This window comes from Canis aureus, chromosome 14, assembly GCF_053574225.1.
Source record: "Canis aureus isolate CA01 chromosome 14, VMU_Caureus_v.1.0, whole genome shotgun sequence".
NCBI lineage: Eukaryota > Metazoa > Chordata > Mammalia > Carnivora > Canidae > Canis > Canis aureus.
This window is the reverse complement of record NC_135624.1, coordinates 45,406,458-45,423,763: the sequence shown is the minus strand read 5'-3', so window position 1 is coordinate 45,423,763 and position 17,306 is coordinate 45,406,458. Positions and strand designations below refer to the sequence as shown.

General features: G+C 33.8%; 1 protein-coding gene and 1 long non-coding RNA gene across 5 annotated transcripts in view; one reads left to right on the top strand and one right to left on the bottom strand.

Moving 5' to 3' along the window:
* Positions 1 to 824, top strand: part of LOC144283591 (uncharacterized) — an 87,808-nt gene extending 86,984 nt beyond the window's left edge. For all 3 annotated transcript variants that reach the window (XM_077847896.1, XM_077847897.1, XM_077847895.1), the window contains one exon: positions 698 to 824. The gene's annotated coding sequence lies outside the window, so the exon portion shown is untranslated. The remainder of the gene's footprint in view (positions 1 to 697) is intronic.
* LOC144283592 (uncharacterized) overlaps positions 1 to 17,306 on the bottom strand; it is a 277,411-nt gene that overhangs the window by 47,155 nt on the left and 212,950 nt on the right. For both annotated transcript variants that reach the window (XR_013352145.1, XR_013352147.1), the window contains exon 5: positions 647 to 796. This is a non-coding gene — a long non-coding RNA (uncharacterized LOC144283592). The remainder of the gene's footprint in view (positions 1 to 646; positions 797 to 17,306) is intronic.

Genomic DNA, 17,306 nt, shown 5'->3' with positions numbered 1-17,306 from the left:
AGAATTAAATAGAAGTAAGAAGGCAATTTATTTAAAGTCCACATGGCCACCCCGATTATATTCTTACTGTCGGATATAAACTTAACTTTTGCTCTTTCAAGGAGCCCGGGATCCTTATAGCCAGGGCACACTGAAATTATTCAAACTATCCTATGCTAACCATACTGCATTACCCATTCGTTCTAGTGAAAACAATAAAAGATCTGGCCCTTACTTTTCCCTGGCCCCTTTGGCCTCCTGGTCAACACTGGTGCTAGTTCTATAAGGCATAAAACTATATGCTTCTTTTGGGAGGAATTGTAATGAACATAAAATTCTGAGTACTTTTTAAAACATGCATTAACTTCACTGCTATAAATGAGTCCAACTGGTATTAATACTGATAGAAAAAGGGCCAAAATTACATTATATTTCCTTGGGAAAAAAAAAGAAAAGAAATGCTGAATGGTAGCATATACTTTATCTAAAACTCTATTTTTGCACAAAATTCTATCAACAAGAAGGACAAATTCAATTAGATAGGAAACATCCCCAGGCTAGAAGATAGAACCTTAGGGTTTTCGGTTCTGATTTTGTTTTGTTTTGTCTGAACTCTGCCATTAACAAATAATGTGTTCTTGAGTAAATCAAATATAGCTCTACTCACTTTCCTCTTTTGTCTGATAGCACAGTGACATTTGTCCTCTCCATTTGACAGGATATCTCTGAGTAACGTTTCCGCAGGCATTTATTGAAACTCTACAATGTGGCAACAACTTGCTAGACCACCAAGTACAAAGATGAATGAGCTTGACACCTACCATTAAAGAAAATGAAAATTATAGGTAAATGTGCCTTGGAGAGTTAAAACAGTTATATAAGTTTGAAGTAATTTTTGTCATTATCACTTTTATTACCTGCAAATTAATATTCTGATAAAATGTGAACAAAGGTTTCATACATGAAGATTTCCCAGGAACCTGGGAGGCTCTGCATTAAATCCAACTAATAAATGCAAGAAAATAATGAATACACTGTTTCTAAAAGAACATACAGTGGGAGACAAGGGACTAAAAGACCCCTGTATAGGATCTGGAACAGTACACCATACTGCTTGCTCCCAGATCTGATTGACTCTGCATAGCGTGACCCAAGATCCTTTCTTAGACACTCTCAAATTTTACATTATCTGTATTCTCTGCGTAAAAGGGTGTCTCTGCCCATTACAGTGCAAAAGGGCTTTTTTCCCTTGTGTATCCCAATTCTACAGATTTTTTTCTAAACCATGTGATGTTTTCTCCTCTCACACATAAAAGGTAGGTATTGCAAAATGGTACTAAATGTATATGTGTAATCACACATAGTCACTAAATATGTGCATTAAAATATTAAATATTATTGAAATAATATTTGGAAATAATTTATAAATTGTATAGACCTTATTTTTTTAGAAGTTTATGAATTATGACTTTATTATTCATGCAAACAATGCCAATCTATCAACAACGCACTCAGATACGCACAGTAATTAAATTCAGCCATCTGTGATATTTTGCCAAGTTTTGTGGCATAAAAACTATAGCTTTACACATATTAAACAAAAGAAAATTATAAAACATTTAACAATATTCTCAGGGATAATTATAACCACATAATAAAGAGATTTAAAAAGTTAGTAACTGATTTTCTTTGGTGAGATGAGGACTATTAATTATTCTCCCACCCCAATATCCTGATTTTTTAAATTCTCTTTTATATAGAAGGATGATAGCATTTAAAAGAGTGTTTTAAAAATGTACTTTTTAATTTATTTCCCCCAAATTGTATTTTATTTTGGGCATTTAAAAATAAATTCTGTAGAATGTACCTTAAGATATTACAGTAAGCAGAAAAAAACTTTTCTTAATAAGTTATATTCAAAAAATGGAAAGGAGGGTACAAGAAAAAGTTATTTAAGCATATAGTTCTTGAAGCCTCAGCATTATGTAACTGAGCTTTCAAAAATATATTTAACCTGAATTTTTGGAACTTCCACCATTTGATTATAGCTAATACGGGTGATATTTACCCAAATCAAGTTTGACTTGATTCTTCTTGCCCATAATGCTGCATATTTATTTCTAAGATGTAATCTATGCTAAATTTGAGGAAACACACAAAAATGTTTATTTTTAGGATCTAGTCACCTAATTGAATCTTAATATCAGTTTTCCTGTTTTGGAGGTATAACTCTATAATTCATGTAAGAAATTATTACACATTTTTCATATTCCCTCATATACAAAAGTTTATTTTCTGAATATCATTGTCTACAATCAAAATGCAGATATTGTAATTTAATAATTTATCTCTAAGCTAATTCATCTTTTTAATTTTATCTTGCATCATTGTTGCATTTTCCATAAATACAATCTTAAATCTTTTATTTTTAATATCTTTTTCATATTTTAGAAAAAGATTTACTTATTTATTTTAGAGAGATGGAGAGAGAGCGAGAACACGGAGGGTGAAGGGCAGAAGGAGAGAATCTTCAAGCCGACTCCCCACTAAGCACAGAGCCCACAGCCTCGCGGGGCTGGATCCCACCACCAATGCAATCATGACCTGAGCTGAACCAAGAACTGGACCTTTAACCAACTGAACCACCCAGGCGTCCCTTTTACATTTTTTTTAATGAAAATATAGTTGACAATGTTACATTAGTTTCAGAGACACAGCACAGTGATTCAACAACTCACTCCATGACTTATTCATATCATAACTGAATTAAAATATTTTAATAATAAGAAGACTTTCCCTACTAATGACTTAAAAAAAAAAACCTATTAAAATACAAAATGCATCGGGGCACCCTGGGTAGCTCAGTCAGTTAAGTATCCAGCTCTTAATGTCACCTCAGGTCATGATCTCAAGGTGTGAGATCGAGCCCTGCTTTGGGCTTCATGTTCAGAGTGGGGCCTGCTTAAAATTTTCTTTCTCTCTGCCCCAGCTCTCTCTTTCTCTAAAATAATAATTTAATAAGTCTTTAAAAAATTCAAAATCCATCATAGCAAAACAGATAATAAACTGCATACTCCTTTAGAAAAGGAGTCACTTATTTAATATTACCTTATGGAATGATACTTTTTCATACTTTCATAAGCACTTGATCTTAGCCAAAAGGCCAAGAAGCGATCATCATACTTTCATAAAAAAAAAAATAAGTTAAGCCAAAATTTTGAATTACTAAATTAGACTTTAGGTATCAGTCATATATTTCATACTAAAGTTTTCCAATCTTCCTTCCCAAACTTTCAGAATATTATTTGGTTTGGGGGAGAAAGACTTCTAGCAGGATTTTAAGAATTAGAGCAAGAAAGTGGCTCGCTTTGTGCCAAGAGCTTCTCTTCAATATCTTTATTGCTTTATTGAATGGAGATGGAGGCAGCAATATGGTTGGGGATGCAGCTTGGATACATTTCTTGAAGATGCAGCCCCAAATCACTTCATATGAGGATAAGACTTTTGTGAATTTTTAGACAATGACATAGATGGAGTACTAATAACTTGGGGGCGTAGAGGTACCGTTATCCTCCTGTTGACAGTGCCACTTACTTCTTTCCAGAGTCACAGAGAATAGGTCCTGAGGACAATCACAAAAGGCTATCTATTTTTCAGTTTGATAGCAAGAATAAATAATCTGAAGCTAAGTCATCTCTTATGCACAGTGCTAAATAAGAAAAGAAAGAAAAATATTCTGCAAAATTGGCAAGCAGCAATGGGGACGTGTAACGCCTTTGACTGAAAGGTAGAACAAAAAGGGCTGTCTTGATAAATTCATGTTTGGTTATAATTTATTTTCCCATATTGGTAATGGCATAGCCCTAGATTACAGAGTTATGAATTAGAGAAGTATGATATCCTATTCATTCATTTATTAATTCAATCAACAACATATTATTGACTGCCTAATGTTTCCTTCCACTCTATACATTGAAATTACAATAAAGAAAAAGTCATAGCTCTTCATTGTAACTCATTTGCTGTAAAATATCGCAAAGAGATACAAAGACTTAAAAAGCTATAAATAATGTATTTCCACATATTTCCACATACATGCTTTGACCAGTTTAAGTACAAGAGGTTCTGGGAACACATAGAAGGAACAAATCTTATTCAGTCCTGGGAATTATTCATCTTTGATTTGCTTGAATAATTTGTGATAAAGATTAATTTCAAGTCTAGATGACTCAAATTATTGTTTTTAATAGCGTTAATATCCTCTAAATAGATAGGGCTATGCTGTAGATAATTAGCGTCAGAACACTTGAATACAAAAAGTGTTTTTGTATTTTGACCTTAACAAAAACAGTTGTGAAACAATGAAGTCTGATGTCCCACTTTCAGACAGTAAGAATTCCTCACCTATACAAGAATATTTAATGATTCAAGAACCTCAACTAACCCCAAAAAAGACAAAGAAAAAGGATGCCACACAAGCACATGTTTTCAGTGCTTAAACCAAAAATAAAGAGTAAATCTTGAAAACAACCAGAGTAAAAAAGAGACAATACACAAACGTCTCATCAGAAACTGAAAACACCAAAATACCGTAAACTCTTTAAAGTGCTGAAAGAGATAAAAAGCCATCCAGAATTTTAAACCCAGTAAAAGTACCCTCTAAAAATTTTATTTTTAAGTGAAGATTATCAGATAAGTGAGAGAATTAGTAACCAGCCGAACTCAACTACGAGATTCTTAAGCAACAGCGTAAAATGAAATACCAGACTTGGAAAAGAAGAGCACCAAAAATGGTATTTAACTTGATTAAACAAAAAATTTTTCTCTAAAACATTCTAAAAAATGTTCCTTTATTCATAAACTTGATGCAAGTTTACAAAATTTGCTATACCTTGACAAATAACCTTTCAATGAAAACTAAGCCCAAAAAACAAAGCATGCCGAATGTACAGCTGTCAATCTGTTACCTATATGGATATTAGAGAATTCAGCAACATATTCACGACTTAGCTTTAGGTGTAGGAACCTTAATACTTTAAATAATTCTGCTTTGTCATTTGTTATCTGAGAAATTGGCAACCAGAATCTCATACAAATGTAACAAGTGAATAAGAATGCCAGAAAATATTTTCTACTTCCTCTGAACCAAAATAGAATAAAAATAAATTAAACACCCAATGCAAAAGCGCCAAGTCTCTCAGATGTGGTTTACAAAGTTAAATGCTGAATCTTAAAGCAAATGCCTAAGCGACACTTTTGAATTTTGTAGCTGGTTGGTGCAGGAAAATGTACTTTTGGATTTCTTTTTAAAACTATTTAATAAATGGAACTTACTTTTAAATAAAATTTCTTTTCTCCATGTAATTTCCTTAAAAGATAATTAAATTTTAAATAAAAATAACAGTAAAATGAGTTTATAGCAGATATTCAAATGACCATATGACTGTAACAGCAAGAAGAGTGTGAGGAAAATGAAAGTATAGTTTGTAAGTGCTATAAGCATGAAGATTTTATACATAGTGAGAAATAAAATGTGTAATTTCTTAAGTGAATTGAGATGTGGGGATAAATATACACTATTAATTCTAAGTAAATTCTAAGATGTTTACAATGCATCATGAAATACCTAAATGATAGGGAAAAAGGATAGTTGGATGGGTGGATAGATGATAGATAGATAGATAGATAGATAGATAGATAGATTAGATAGATGATAGAATAAAAATAAAAAGGCCAATATAGAGACAGCAATGGAATATTGAAAAAAATCGACTGAAAAGTAGGCAAGAAAGTAGCAACTGAGAAACAAAAGTGGAATAGTCAAATGGAAAACCAAAGGTAAGATGTAATTATAATTTTATTACAAATGGACTACATCCTCCAAATGAAAGGGCAAGAGTATCATTCCTTGTGATAAACTTCCTACAATATAAGACATGCAGATGTATATATACCAGGCAGTTGGCTGAAATAGCAAAACAGATTTTATTTGATTTCTTGCAATATGGGAGGGAGACATCAGTACAGAACTGAGCTCAACTCTGAATACAATGAGGACAGCTAACGATTTCCGGCCAATGAGCAGAGTGATCAGTGGAAGGAAAACTACTAAGAGGACAAATCAAAAGTAGGTAGATTCTTGATGAACTGTCCTAACAGGATTATTGCCAACAACAGGCCAAAGACACAGACATCAACAGTGGGGTTGATGACCTTGATCGAATATCAAGGGTAGGAGGATTCCTGCTAAAATGACTTTGCAGGATTCTTTGCTAGAACTGAATTGGGCAGGTCAAGGACAGGGCAGCCACTAAACCTGAGACATAGTCAAGAAGAGGGCTCAGATGATTGATTCTAAAGTTTGGCCAATCATTTGTACTTTAAAAATGTAAAAACAAAAGTAGGATGAAGTGAAATAAGTGATAAATCCATAAAATGTAAACAAAAGAGACATGGAAGTTTATGTGAAGGATAATGCAGCGATTAAAGTAGACTTTGAGAAACAGAATGTAATATGTTACAATGATAAATACATCAATCCATCAGGAAGACATAATTTGTTAAAAGCTTCAAAATAGAGGAAAAAATGCACAAAATGAAGAAAAGAGAAAAACAATCATTGTGAGAGATTTTAACATCCATTTCAGAGTACTACAATAAGTAGACAAAATTCAATAAGGCTATCAAACACCTGGTCAATACTATCAGCCAGATCGAGTCACATGTTTGATAGTCACTGCATATGATAATGAGAGATGTAGAAATAAATGAAATGAAAAGTTAAAAAAAAGTTTAGGGATCCCTGGGTGGCGCAGCGGTTTAGTGCCTGCCTTTGGCCCAGGGCGCGATCCTGGAGATCCGGGATCGAATCCCACATCGGGCTCCCGGTGCATGGAGCCTGCTTCTCCCTCTGCCTGTATCTCTGCGCCTCTCTCTCTCTCTCTGTGACTATCATAAATAAATAAAAATTAAAAAAAAAAGTTTATAAGCCAATTTTTTTTTCGAAAAAAAAAAGATAACAAAATTGATGCTTTCCAACAAATTAAGAAAACAGTGGGGAAAATGCATATTACCAATATCAGGAATGGAAATGATCACTATGGATGCTATGCAAATTAGGGACTGTAATGAAAATTTATTAATCTATGTTCAACAATTTAGTTGACAGACACATTTCTTTAAAAAACACATTTAGCAAGCGTAATTCAAGAATACATGTTAAAAGTGAATAGTCACATATCTATTAAACAAATACGATTTTTATTTAAAGGGGAAAAAAGGGGCATCTGGGTGACTCGGCCATTTAAGTGTCTGACTCTTGATTTCTGTTTATGTCGTAATCTCAGAGTCCTGAGATCAAGCCCCAAGTGTTGGGCTCTGTGCTAAGTGTGGAGGTTGCCTGAGATTCTCTTTCTCTCTCCCTCTGCTTCTCTTCCAACTTGCATGCTCTCAATCTCTCTAAAAAAAACATAAAATTAAATTTATAAAATAAAAATAAAAGGGAAAAAGTAAAACTATTTGCATTCAAAAATACTGAAATAAAATTTAAGCAAAATTTCAGGTAAATTTTTATACAAACGCTTTCATCAAGTACAGGGGGCAACACACTTCAGCTCACTGTGAAGTCAGCATAAGCCTGCTACTAAATTTAGCCCCATACATATATTACAAAAATAGAATAGAGACCAGAGGCCTAAAGAACACAAGTGCAAAAATCCTCAACAAAATTTCATTAAATAAAATCTAGTAATAATTGGTAATATTATGTCCCAGTGAGTTTCATCCCAGTAATAAAAGGTTACTTACATATTTGAAAATTAATCAACTTATATCAGTATTTTAACAAAATAAGAGATAAAGGACTCAAAACATTCATTGTAAAAATAAATCTGAATTCATCCATATTCATGATAAAATCACTAAGAAAATTACAACAGATGATAACCTCCTCATTTTACATAGAACTTTTATTAAAATATCAGATAGCCTCATATTAAAGGTAAGCTATTGAATATTTTCATACCATGTACATGATTCGGAAGACTTGATAGTGTTAAGATGTAAATTTTCCACAAATTGGCCTATAAATGCTATTTAACCATTACAGGATTATTTTTGGAAAGAATGATAAGCTGGTAGCAAAATTCAGATGAAAACTCCGTGGGCCTGGAATAGCTAAAATGAACTTGAAAAAAAGTTGAAGGATTTATACAGCCCAATTTCAAGACTATAAAGCTACAGACATTAAGATAGTAGTACAGTGATGAAAAGAGATAAGGATCAATGAAACAGAATTGACACCTTGAAAGAGAGTCACATGTCTCTGGCCAATTGATTTTCCAAAAAGGCTGTTAAGGAAATTCAGAGGAGAAATTATACTCTTTTCAAAATGGATACTCTTCAACAAATGGTGATAAAAGAATTGGACATCTATAATAATAATAAAAGAACCTCAGTCCCAGCTTCACATCATACTGAAAAACTAACTTTAAATTGGCCATAGACCTAAACTTAAAAGTGAAATCCAAAATACATCTAGAAGAAAACATAAGAAAAAAATCTTTAAAAATGGAACAGCACAAAAACACTATTAAAACAAGTGATGAATTAGACTTTGTAAAAAAGTTTTTTAATTCTATTTTCAAATGACACCAATAAAGGAATATAAAAACAAGCTACAGATGAGAAAATATTCAGATTGCAAATAAAGGACAAAGGACATGTATCTAGAATATATAAGGGACTCCTATAGGTCATTAATAAAAAGACGAGTAACATCATAAATACCTGGCAGATGACTTCTACAGGCATTTCACAAAAGAATATAAATGAAAGGCCAATGAGATAAAAAGATGTTCAATGGACACAGTTTCATTTATGCAAGACGAATAAGTCCTAAAGATGTACTGTACAGCAGAGAGCCTACAGTTAATAATAGATTAACTAATTGATATAGTTAATAATCTATGTATTAAATACTTAAAAATTTGCCAAGAATGTGGATCTTATGTTGTGTTCCTTTCACAAAAAATAATTATAATAAACAAAGAGTTTAAGAGAAAACTTTTGGAGGCAATGAATATGTTGATGGCATAGACTTGTGATAGTTTCACAGACTTATATTTATCTCCCAATTGATCAATTTGTATACATTAAATTATGCACAGTTTTCTGAATATCAATCATACCTCAACAAAGTGGTTAAATATATATTCAAAACCATTAAAAGTTCAGGAAAAGTAAATTAAAACTCAATTCTCATTTCACACGCAAAAATTGCTAAAATAAAAATTGTTGGCAAGGACATGGAGCAGCTTGGTCCATCCTAAACTGCTGATCACAGTGTGAATATGGTACAACTACTTTGAAAACCAATTTGGAAGATTGTTATAAATTTAGTCAGGCAGTAATTGTATAACCAGTCACTTTACTGCCAGGGATCTACCTAGCAGACTTATAAACATAGGTACACAAAAGTCCTATACCTAATTATTTATAACAAATTTGCTTGTAATATTCTAAATGTAATCAATTCAAGTTCCATGAACAGGTGAATAATAAACAAATTGTGATGAGGTAACACAAAGAAATACTGCTCAATGATAAGAAGGAATAATCAACTCATAACATGAACAAATCTCACAGGCAGTATGTTGATTAAAAGGAGCCGCTATCAGAGACTACTGTATATTTCTATTTATATGAATATTTAGAAGTGGCAAAAAACATCTATAGTGATAGAAATTAGGTTAATAGTTACCAGGGCAGGGGCACCCGGGTGGCTGAGTGGTTGAGCATCTGCCTTCGGCTCAGGGTATGATCCCGGGGTCCCAGGATCGAGTCCTTCATTGGGGTTCCCCACAGGGAGCCTGCTTCTCCCTCTGCCTATGTCCCTGCCTCTCTCTGTGTCTCTCACAAATAAATAAATAAAATATTTAAAAATTAAAAAAAAATAGTTATCAGGGCAGAAGTTGAGTGGGGATTAAGTGCAGACAGGTGTCAGGAAACTTCCTGTTTTTTAAATCATGATGGAGGTGGTCATTATATTAGTGTATACATTTATCAAACTTTCTACCAAAAGTCATATGATTTATCATACCCATATTTATTTTGATAAAATTGATTATAAGAAAAACAGAAAAATCAAATAAATATTTATTTTCTTTTTATGTAAGAGATAAGAGTGAAAATTGGCTTGAATAAAAATTATAAGTACATTTCATAACTTTATTATTTACCTTTAAATTGTTGTTATAATGCAGTCATACATGTTAAATTTCCCCGGTCATCTCCTGGTCACTAGGTTCCTCTTTTTTAACGAAATGTTAATGCCTAAGCACAATATTTTCTCCCATACTTTGGTTTTGAAGGCAATGATCTAATTTATTGTTCTCCATTTTCCTCAAGTCAAGCAGTAAAAACCTCCAAGTATCTTTCCCCAATCTATACAAAGTCCAGTTGTTATATCTTCCTTCTTATCCCTGGTCCTAGAAACAAGAAGCCATAAAACAATACTGGTAGTTAGAGAGTTAGAGCTAGTTAGAGAACACTGGTAAAAAAAAAAAATCAGAAGGACAGGAATCTGGCTATTGTTTCTTCTGACAAAACATTTCTTTAAGAAAGTGAAATACTTTGAGCCAAACAGCTAGTTTAAATGTGTTTAAAGTGCTGATATGCAAATGCAGCTACAAAGAGCAAAAGAATGGTGAGATACCAGTCAAAACGTGGAAGACTTTTCTAACAAAGCTTAAAATAGAAATAAATAAATAAATAAATAAATAAATAAATAAATAAAAATACATTCATATATAAATATAATAATATATTATAAATATCATGATATATATTTATTTTATAAATATTATAATATAATGTTTATGATATTATAATGTATAAATATATTATATATAAGTATATATAATATATATTTATATCAGTTGTCATTTAATGCCCTTGGCATCACAGAAAATGTCCAAGCGTTTAGGAATTGCATTAAAGAATTGTCATCTAACCAAACAGAATGGCAGTAGTCTCTGGGTTCAAACAGTATTAAGTTAGATACTGACTCAACAACTACTCCCCAGGTCATCTTGGAGACCTTAACTTCTTTGGGCTTCCTCCTCCCATATGTAGCATTGGATATCATCCTGGGTTGTTGTGAAGATTATATATAATACATGTGAACCATTTGGCCCTTATTATACTTTGTAACAATGATGTATAGGTGGAGATTTGCACTAAATTGGTTCGAAGTTCCTCTCTCATTCTAGATCTTATGATTCCAGACTTGCTGAGAGACCAGCCAAAATACTAACATTGGTAAAATGCAATTGTTTTTGTGCAATCACAATAATTACTTTAATCTTGTATTAATCAGGAGTCTGTAGAGAAACAGCACCAGGAGGGTGTGCATGTATGTGTGTATACAGAGAGAGAGACACACACACAGAAAGACAAAAAGACAGAGAGAACAAAGAAAGAAGGAAGACAAATGATGAACAAATTACGGACAGAGGAAGTCCCAAGGGGGAGCGGTAGGAGCTCTGTGTCCGTGCACACAATGACCATTTCAGCGTCAGCTAAGCATAGAGGACAAGACAATCAGACATCACAAGGAAAAACATCATTGGGAAGAATAGCTGCCAAAACGTTCCACTAATTAAAGCTCTTGGCTTCCTGCACATGCAGGAGAGGACAGGATGCAACAGCTTTTCTACTGAGCTTAATTTATTATAGAATTTGATGAAGATGTTCCTTATCTTGGAATCAATAAGGCTTTACGAATCATAAGGTTTTAAGTCTGCTGTTACATATACATTCCTGCTCTTATTTTTAAAATGTTTAAAAATATTTCAAAGTTCAAATGGAAGAATGAATATATATATTTAAGCATAAAGTTAGATAAATGCAGATTAACTGTATTCGTTGAATGCAGGTATCCTCTGCGTCTTGTCACAGCCAGCCAGGCATTGTGCTAGTTGTGCTATGCAGATAGACAATGGGGGAGCTCACTGGATATGCATGGTGATAGATGCATAAATGGTTGTTTAGCAAATAATACTTTGTACTATGAACCATTGAACCTTTCTCACTTTTCATCTATTTGCCTCTTCTCCAATTATTCTTAGTCACCCATTATTCCTTGAGGAAAGTTAACATTTTGATAGGGGATGCCAAGAAGAACAATGGGGACAATATTTGGTTTTAATTTGTATTTTATTTGAGTGTGGGTTCTTCAGTACAGTAAAAGAAGGCCTAAGTGAATCAAGGGCTATGACAGACAAAGAATGCATAGAGAAAAGAAATTAAAATACTGCTCCAGACTCCCTAGACCCAGACGTACATCATCAGGGCTAAAGGAGAGGGGAGAAAATGTGACATATCTTAAGGGGAAACAAACTGGGAGAAGCTGGAGATGAGGAGTCCTGAGAAAGCAGAGAGGACCAAATACAGTCTGGGGTCAAAGCCAAGGCATTTTGTAGAAGTTGAGCTAACTCCACACCATTCAAATGAACAATGTGCTTGTAGATGAGTCAAGCCAACTCTTATTCTGTAGAATGAGCAAAAGGCAACTGCAAAAGCAAAGCCAGTGTAATCAATGTCCTCTGTTTAGTCAATCTTTCCAACCAAATTTCTAGAAAACTAGTAAAATTGTTACAGAATTCTGACACTCACAAAGCCAGTAGAGAATAAAAACATGTATAATTTGATATGTACTTGGGTGAGGTTGGACAGTTGTTAAAGCATATCCAGTTATAACTGTAATTATACAAAATACTTTTGTCCTACACTGGAGTTATGGGCCAAAGACCTTGAGTGCAGGAATAAAAAGAGGCAACTAAAATGCCTGGAGAAATAGAAAGAGAAGAGAAGTTTCAAAGCTGAATTTGTTTGCGTGTTATGGATCCATTTATGGTGCCTCTGTCCTGCCATCTTATATTGTCTACAGATTGTTCTGTTAAAATAGAATAGCTGAATAAATTGCACATGGGTTAGGGCAGAGAGAAGGACTGGGAAATGAGAAAGAAGCATTTTTAGTATTTCCTACCACAATGAAGAGGTGTGAAGAGAATCATTATGGAATGAGATGTTAAGTTGATGTTATCTTTCTTTAGGACAGATTTTCTTTATCAATATTTAAGACAGAGAAATTGATGAGATCCAAATGACATTGATTAAGTACATCAAAAGCCTCAGTTCAGTAGCATATGCATCAATCATATACTGACATCAACCCTTCAAAGCAAACCATCTAAAAAAAAAATGACCAGAACAGGACATTTCTAGCATTATTAGCACAAAAGTTTAGAATCAGACATAAAACCCACAAAAGTCAAGAAACATAAGATTTTTGATGTCAGATTTAAACAGTGCTAGGCTGATAATCATAAAGGTAGTGGATATGCAGTTAGGTCACACTATATACCAGCTACTGTTCTAGCTGCTTTCATATTCAAATTCATTTAATCATCTAACCTAACCCATGGGGTAAATATCATTATCATCTCGACTTCACAGATGAGGACACTGAGTTCCGGAAAAATTAAATAACTTGCTCAATAAGGCAAACAAAAACAAAAAATTGAGTGACCAATCTTGTTTGATGCCACATAGTCAACAAGTGCTTAACTTGATATTTGTTGTTTTACAGAAGCTTGTTCTATTTTGTGTTCTTGTCCGAAATACTATATTGTATCTCCAAACTGAATTAATAATTTAAATTATCCTCAAAGGGTGTGGTAAATGCCTTAACATTTTTATTTATTTATATATTCTTTAAAATCATATTATATGGTGAAAAATATGTATGCTAATTATTGAATTTCTTTTAAAATGTTTTAATTTTTGTTTTATATTAATTACCTAGATTTTAAATTAAAGGTTTTCAGTATTACCTTCCTATAGAGAATATATTTTAAAAGGATTAAGTAATTTAAACTAATACCTAATGGCATTGACCTCAAATTATACTCTAGAGGGAATTCTAAAATAACAATATGCTTAGCCTCTTCTAGCCCAAAGCATGGCCTAGATTCAAAAGTGATTTATCTCTTTTTTATTTTCCCAAAAGTAGAACATGATGAGAGATTAAAATTGGAGAAACACTTGAAGCATTTTAAACATCCTCCCTGTGCTTCATTCAGTTTTAATGTCTATTGAACTTGATAAAATATGATTAAAAAAACTTTGAATCAGTAAATGTCACTGAATTTGGCAGTTGACTCCACATGTAATCTGGATTAGCATTTATGGGATTGAAATTCTCTGGGTCTAATTATTCTTTTGCAGCTTCATTAAAATGGTGACTATTACAATCTTTGAAAAAATAAGCTGAATATTAATGGTCATTTTATATATAATTCAAGATAATAAAGTTTGAAAAATATATTTATAAATATTTATGAGAAAAACTCACCCATAAACATATTCAGAGTGCTATTTTTGCCATCTTAGTATATTCATATTATATTTCTGAATATATCTATATATAGATCTATATGGATATGAATATATATACATGCTATCTCTTTATATATATGAATAAGAATGAGCTCCTACTACAACATAAAGGGGTTTGTTATTAGTTTTTTTTAATTTTTAACTTTTTTAAAGATTTTATTTATTTATTCATGAGCCACACACAGAGAGAGGCAGAGACACAGGCAGAGGGAGAAACAGGCTCCCTGCAGGGAGTCCGATGCGGCACTCGATCCTGGGACCCCGGGGTTACGACCCGAGCCAAAGGCAGATGGTCAACCACTGAGCCACCCAGGCGTCCCCCTATGTACGATTTTCATTAGTTTCACTCCACTAAAACAGGTGAAAAAAGTCGTATAGCATGAGATTAAGTATTGTAAAACAAAGTTGAAAATATAGAATAAATACTATGAAGAAATAGGCTACTATGAATGGCTTTGTATAATAGACTCAGGAAGGTTCCCCCCATCCTGTACTTAATCCTCAGTGGTTTTGATATTTGCTTACTTCCCAAACAGAACTGGTTCCAGGGTCTCTACAGGTAGGAAATGTCAGGAGTGTTAGGGAAGAGGTTGGCTGCCTCCCACCCTGGGATTCTCTGTCCGATGCCACCCAGGCTTGATTTTATCACAGGAGCTGGCAGGTGGGATCCAGGTGGGAAGGTCCCTCTGCAGGGGTCCCCAGGCTGAAGAAGCTATTCCCGGTTGTGTTGTTCTCAAGTCAAGTTTCCTAATTATCCCAGATCTTGGTAAAGTCTCTCTCTTTCTTTCTTTCTTTCTTTCTTTCTTTCTTTCTTTCTTTCTTTCTTTCTTTCTTTCTTTCTTTCTTTCTTTCTTTTTTTTATCATGAGAGACACAGAGAGAGAGAGAGAGAGGTAGAGACACAGGCAGAGGGAGAAGCAGGCTCCATGCAGGGAGCCCGATGTGGGATTTGACCTTGGGACCCTGGAATCATGCCCTGAGCCGAAGGCAGACACTCAACCACAGCCACCCAGGAGTCCCTTGTCATGAGATTTTTCAAAGTGAAGTAAGTGATAATGCCTCTCCTTACCAATATAATCAAATAGTATAAAGTATATGGAATAAAACTTAATGTCTTTCCATCCACATTATTACATTAGTTCAATTAGGTATCCAGTGAGATTTTGCTATAGGTTGCACAAGATTAAAAGTTGAAGAGAGATGGCTCCTGCTCTAGGGGTGTATGCCCCTTAGATGGCATTATGAGAAAACAACAATGCATAAGAGAAAAAGGGAATGGTGACTTGCTGGAGATGTCAAAAAATACACAGAACTCGTAAGTGGAACTCAACTGCTAGAATAAATTTATGAAATCAGATAATGATTATTATTTTAAATAATGGCATTTATTTAAGATACTGTATGTTAGCTTGGTTAATCTACTCGGGCCGCTATAACACAATGCCGTAGGCTGGGTGGCTTAACCAACAGATATTTCCCTCTCACAATTCTGGAGGCTGAGATCAAGATCTAGAAATCCAAGATCAAGGCGCCAGCAGATTGGTGTTGGTGCAGGCCCTCTTCGTGGTCTGCAGGCAGCCACCTTCTTGCTATGTCTTGAATGGCAGAGAAAACAATCTTTATCCTTTTTTCTTATAAAACCACTAATCCCATTATGAGGACCCTCCTCTCATGACCTCATCTAACCATAATTACCTCCCCAAATCCCCTTCTCTAAATACACATTGGGGGTTAGTGCTTCAATAAGCGAATATGTGGAGTGGGGAGGACACAATACAGTCTGCAGCACAGCTCTTGACAAACACATGAGAAATGGAAGGTGTATATTACTTTCTTTAGAAAATGAATAAATGGAGACGTTACCCATCCTGAAACAAATCTCTACCTCATAATGTTCCTGTGAGGATGAAATCAAATCAGATGAAAGGGATAAAACTCTTAACATAAGCCTAGCTGTCAAAAATGGTTTGACCTTTTTTTTAATTACCTGCCAAAGAGTGAGCCAGGAATTTTTGATACATTATCTAGACTTTTCTTTTTTCAAAATAACTGTAAAGTGAGAGTAATCTTTTTTTTTTTTTTTTCACAGTGAAGAAATTGACACTCAGAGAAGTATCTTTCCAAAATCATGCAGCAATTTAGGGCCTGAGTTAGGATTAGCATCATTGTCTGTCTGATTCCAAGGCCCAGGCTTTATATATTAAACCAAGATGTCACTTTTCTCTGTAGGCATTGGTGACTTGTATTTGCAGGCCTCTTACACTGTTAAAAATTATTGGGAAGAGGGAATATAATAAAATAGAGCAGAAACTGTCACTTTCAAAAAGTGATAATTCACGGTGTACATCAATTTGTCGGTGACCTTCAAGATTACCATGTGGCTGTAGCAGGACGTGGGAAAGGAAATAATGCACTCTGTGATTTGGAAGGTAATTGATTTCTTGTTGGATATACAATATTATTTACTATCGGGAAAACAAACTCTCAGATTTAATAGACAAGAAAAGTGACCCACTTCCCTAGAGAACATTATAGGATTAAATGAGCAAATGTTATGGAAAATGTTTATGGGATGGAAGGCGGTTGACTGGGTGAGAATTAAAAAAAAAAAAAAAAGCTGTAAGGAATACTTAGGCCTAGGTAACTTTTTATTGTGCCTCATCTACTAAAGTAGACTACAAGATGAATGATATATTCTGGTTGAGGCTGGTGTTATAAAACGGAAAATTCCTTAAGGATCTAAATATAAGGGAAGTTTTCTTTCTATCATCCATGGGAGGTACTAGGAAGAAGGTTTGGGAGTCAAACACCATACTGGTTGTATACTATTGTTAAAATTCCTTAGTCACTCTTTGCTTTAGTTTTTTT